At 38.9% G+C, this 5,437-nt stretch overlaps 1 pseudogene; it reads right to left on the bottom strand.

The window, feature by feature from the left end:
- Positions 1-3,906: 3,906 nt before the first annotated feature.
- On the bottom strand, positions 3,907-4,491 carry LOC103247969 (RNA polymerase II subunit A C-terminal domain phosphatase SSU72 like protein 2-like; annotated as a pseudogene).
- Between the last annotated feature and the right edge of the window lie 946 nt (positions 4,492-5,437).

Here is a 5,437-nt window from a genome sequence, read left to right as displayed (position 1 = left end):
AAGACTTTCTAGGTTGTTGAACACCTCTAGTGTTGGCTTATTGGGTAGAGGGAGGGGAGCTCTGACTGGAAGTTGTAATGGTGACCTCCTATATCTGACTATCTACTATGTAGAGTGGGAAATTAAGATTTAGATTTGCTGTGTTGAAAATACAATGGTTTCTTGAGGAAGTAGCCAGAGAAAGAGGCAAATGGGTGTTCACATGGTTATTGAAGATGAAAACTGACATTTGGAAACAAATTTCAGGAAGATTTGAAGATAAATCTTAACTATGAAAGTGAGTTATGCCAGAAAGAAGGATATTGTGATAAGGACCGGTCAAATGAACATTGCTTTAGGTGTGTCTGACAAATTTCTATTTCTTGATTACTTGATGTATGCCTTATAATATTTTCTTAACCAACTCCTTTATTTTGTTTGGTTTTCTGTATTTGTGTATGTGTGTTTTTTCTTCCGTTTTAAAATTACCATAAGAAGACTAATAAAACACTCAAAAAATGAGGGAAATACTTTATATTTCATGAAAAAAACTTAACATTATAAATATGTTAACAGCTTTATTTGTAATTGTTTTATTCCCTCTTCTTTACTTCCTCTCCCTCCTCACTTCCCATGTCCAATCTTTTCTCCTTCTCCTTCTTCTTCTTCTGTTTTGAAACTGAGTCTCGCTCTGTTGCCCAGGCTGGAGTGCAGTGGTGCCATCTTGGCTCACTGCAACCTCCACCTATCAGGTTCAAGCAATTCTCCTGTCTCAGCCTCCCTAGTAGCTGGGAGTACAGGTGCATGGCACCACACTAGGTTAATTTTTGTATTTTGGGTTACTGGTGTGAGCCACTGCTCCTGGCCCCATGTCCAATCTACCCCTGGTCTAACCTGGATTATGTAATCACCATGTGGCTTGTTTGTGGTTTTACACAAGTCGAATCCATGAAGCAGAGTATGTAATACTTCAAGTTCAGTCTGTTGGTTGAAGCAAGTCGTAAGGCAATGTCCCTGGATGAAAGGGATTGGGTAACAGACTGCACATCATGATGGGGGAATGGCACATGTGTTCAGCAGAGAGAACGGCTGGAAGCTATTTTTACAGATACACAACCATACCTGACAAACTATCAGATTGAGAAATGTTCAAAAGCTTGACACTATACCCTGCTGGCAAGTTTGTGAGGGAAAAGGCATGTTTGCCAGTGGTGACGAAAAATGTTACAACCTCTATGGAGGGAATCTTGAATATCTAATAAATTTAAAAACACATTTACTCTGTCTTCCAAGTAGTCTCTTATAAGTAGCTAGGACTCAGGTGTGTGCCACCACACTTGGCTAATTTCTATTTTTTATATTTTTGTAGAGATAGGGTTTCACTATGTTGCTCAGGCTGGTCTTGAACTCCTGGCCTCAAGGCGACTCTCCTGCCTCAGCCTCTCAAGGTGCTGGGATTACAGGCGTGAACCACTGTTTCTGGCCTATACTTCTCTTTGACCACAGTAATCCTACTTCTAAAAATTAACCTTAAGGTCTATCAGCAGAATTATCCAACTGAAGAAGTGAGAAAAAAAGAACAAAAAAGAAAAGAAAGAGATCCTCAGGTACTGGAGGAACAATATCAAAAGGTCTAACAGATGTGTAGTTTGGGTCTCAAAATGAGGTGAGAGAAAGAATGGGACTGATTTTTTTTTTTTTGAGGCAGTAATTGTGAAGTTATTTAAATTAGGTAAAAAGCTGAAAAATTACAGATTCGAAAAGCTCATGGAACGTCAAGGAGGCTTAAAAACAAAGAAAGTTATATGTAGATGCCTCACAATCAAACTGGAAATTAAGACAAGGGGAAAAAAATTAAATGTAGCCAAAGGATGCAGGACAGAAAATGCTGGTACCTTAGTAGCATCAAGCACACCCGATTTTGGTTACTCTTGTCGTCCTCCAGTAATACAAATAGGATGATTTGGAGAAATTGTTGATTCTGGGACTGAGGTTAGAAATATATAAGACGAACCTGAGGCATCTCATAATGCCAGAGTGAGTTTCCTTTCCCATGAAAAATGAAGGAAAACAAAACAAATACCACGATGGGGCACGTGAAAGGGCCCAGGAGGCAACTGAAAGCGCTCGCGATGGCCAAAACAGCAACAGTTTGAGCAACCAAACAAAGCAGGATCAAACTGTAACCCCACATAGAAAAATAAATATCCAAGATTCCATACTGCTATGAAGAAATAACTGAATACATACATTCATGAGGGGGAGAATAGACACATCTGTGTGGAGTGAGTCTGTATAATTTACATGGATAATCCACCCACAGGGAAGTAGGGCACAAGTCCACACTCCTTAAATGTGGGCAGCACATAGGGACTTTTTCTAAGGAGTCCAGCATGGAAAACGTGAAAAAGGCTGAATTCACAGTGGAGCAGGCTGATGAAGTGGAGCTGGAAGGTCATCAAGGAGGGGAGCCCATGTCTGTATATATGGGATAAGAACTATCCCAAGGACTCCCTAAAACCCACAAGAGATTATGGCACATCCTACATGCTTTACACCATCAGCAGGTCTTACACACTTGGCTCATTCTGCGTGGCCACACGTATTTCTGTAACTGCATTATATTCAAGACTGCAGCATTCCAGATAAAATGTTCTCGCAAGAACACATGCCTAGCAATGGCTATCTGCACCAATAAGCTAATGCCAGCTCCTGCAATCAGCTGCTATGACCAATACGTTTATTTCCAAGCAGCTTCTGTGGACTTCTTTATGCCTTTAAAAGTTTCCCCTTACCCCAACCTCTCAGGATACACTTGTGACTTGTTATACCCGGTGCATTCCTGATTCCAATCCTTCATTCAAATAAACTCTTTGTCTTTTGAGAGCTAATCTCTGCTGTTATTTTAGGTCACTATAAGTCTAGCTCAATAGACAACATGTAAATTAATTCATCTATGAACAACTACTTCGGATCTATTTTTCCTCTATGGGTAAACATGGTTTAGTGCCACTACCAAGGATTATGAAAAAGTATTTCACTTGTTTCTCCTTGAAAACATCATTAGGTTTATCACCTGATGTTCTCAATGCTCAAAGCAATGAACATTTTAAACTTAATAAAATTTTCACTATGAAAGATCCCTTTTTTTTTCAGTGTAATTCATAAGGTTTAAACAAAAGCATGTCGCTTAGTGGTTTGAAATCCATCCCCCAAACAGAAATAAGAATATACTTTTCATTTAAATTTTTTATTTCATTAAATTTGATGACCTACTATTTGAGTAGATAATTCCAAATTTTACAATAATATGTAGTTCATTGTCCGACTTGGATTTTACCTATTAAAGTGAGCATTAGTAAAAAATATATGATCTATAGATGAACACATTTATCTCTTCAAACATGTAATATTATACTCTTATTAAAGAACAACATTTAAGTTAATATACCACACTCCATTGGTCTCAACTAACTTAAAACATTTAAAAATTTAAAAAAAAAGCACTCAAATTGCAAAAAGAGTGTTCATTTAAAAAGTGCTTATCTATACAATCTTATTTATCTGCTGAGTACCCTTAAACAAATCATTTTTCCAGCAGTCCATTATCAGCTCTGTTTGCTCATCTGGCAAATGCAGTCATGGTGGGATAGCATCCTTGTAGAATGATATAAGCAGTAAATTCGTTATTCTATGTAATGCATCTAGAACAATGCCAAGCATGTTTCAGTGCTTTTAAAACTGTTAGTCCTTCTCATTTCCCATAAAATATTTCCTTGGTAATCATCCCTTTCCAGGTGATATGTACAAAAGTAATACAAACAGTACTCAGTGGAAGGTCTTTGCAGATGCTTCTCACAATAAATCTGGACTAAAGTCCCATGCCTAAGTTCTTACTGAGGAAGGGGAAAAAGCCAGCCCAGATCTTCAGTAGAAGCAGACGATGTGAAGAAAGCTTCCTCCTGCCTTCTCCCCCATTTGCAACAGCAGCTCCTCCAGGCTGTCTTCCATGTCGTCTGACTGCTGCAGGCACTGGCAAAGCTCACAGATGAGGAAAGGTCCCAGGGTGGCATCTTCCAGGGTATCTTTGATGTCCATGTTGATCACGTGCACAGGCTGCAACGTCTGCTATTCTCTGGAACACAGATCATCCACCACTGTGTCATAGACACTCTCCTCACAAGTGAAGATGACATCAAAGAAATCAGTGCACTCCTGAAATCTTTCTGGACTGGGCTTGATTCTCTCATTTCTTCCCAAGATGTGTAAGATTCCATTGCGGGTGTAGCATTCTCTATCTTTCCTGAGGAGGTCATTGTACATCTCCTTATATGTTGTTGCAAAATCATAAACTACAGGACGACCGGGTCTTGGTCCTGGTAGCCTCACATGAGATTCAATTCCGAAAGACTGCACACTCAGCCCTTTTCTCCTGAGGATGCTGTGGGCCTCCATGCTCCTGTTGATGTTGCTCACACACACCACAGCCACCCTGAGTGAGGAGGAGAGCATGATGGCGGCCACTGGGAACCAGAGAGACACAGGCACCTCAGCTGCTGCAGGGACTCTGAGCCAAGGAGACGACTACCTATACTCAGGTCTTCCAAATGAGCTAATGTGGAGGCACAGAAGGCAGGTTTATATTGAGTCACCTTAATTAGTGGGTGGAGACTTTATGACTTCTGGATTGATTAGGTTGTGATAATGGACTCCTAACTCATCACAAGAACCATCAAGACGATTAAATTACCTGAAGCAGTAACTCTCAACAAAGGTGGTACCACCCAGTCCGAATTCATTTAAAATCTGGAGTTTGCTCTGTTGGTTCTCCTAGTGAATGGGGGCTGGATTGACAAAGGTCAAGACAATTAAGCTTCCTGCAAGCATGTCATAGGACTCTCCAGGGCCCTTCAGACCTGAAATTGGATGATAAACATGCTGACAATTTCCAAGGCCGCACCCTATTTAATGATAAATTACAAGTATTGTTGCTTGTTTTAATTTTCATAATGTTCGAGAAGTGCAATTGCATAAATCATAGGACCACTGTATATAATTTTGTCCAGAAACTCACAAATTTTTTCACCAATACAAAAAAAATCCTGTTCTGAACAATATATCTGCTTATGCTATTTTAAGAGTTTTTGAACACAACATTTTTCTGCATTTGATATTATCAAACTCATAATGATTCTTCAGGGAATGCAGGAATTGATGCAATCCTCTGCCTCCAAGTATAGCTGTGTTTGAGCTCTTCTACACTTAAATGCAATGTTTAGAATTTTTTTTAGTAGTTGTATAATTTATTAAGAAAATAAAAGAGATTTTAAAATTATGAATGGGGTTTCAAAAAATAAGATAATCATGTCACTTTATAATCAATCACTTTTAGATTGATTAGATTATGATAATGGACTGCTAATTAGAAGAATAATCAAAATGATTAAATTCCTAATTC

This window comes from Chlorocebus sabaeus, chromosome 1, assembly GCF_047675955.1.
Source record: "Chlorocebus sabaeus isolate Y175 chromosome 1, mChlSab1.0.hap1, whole genome shotgun sequence".
NCBI classification, from domain to species: domain Eukaryota; kingdom Metazoa; phylum Chordata; class Mammalia; order Primates; family Cercopithecidae; genus Chlorocebus; species Chlorocebus sabaeus.
Note: the sequence above shows the minus strand (reverse complement) of the source record. Positions and strands in the feature narration are given on the sequence as shown.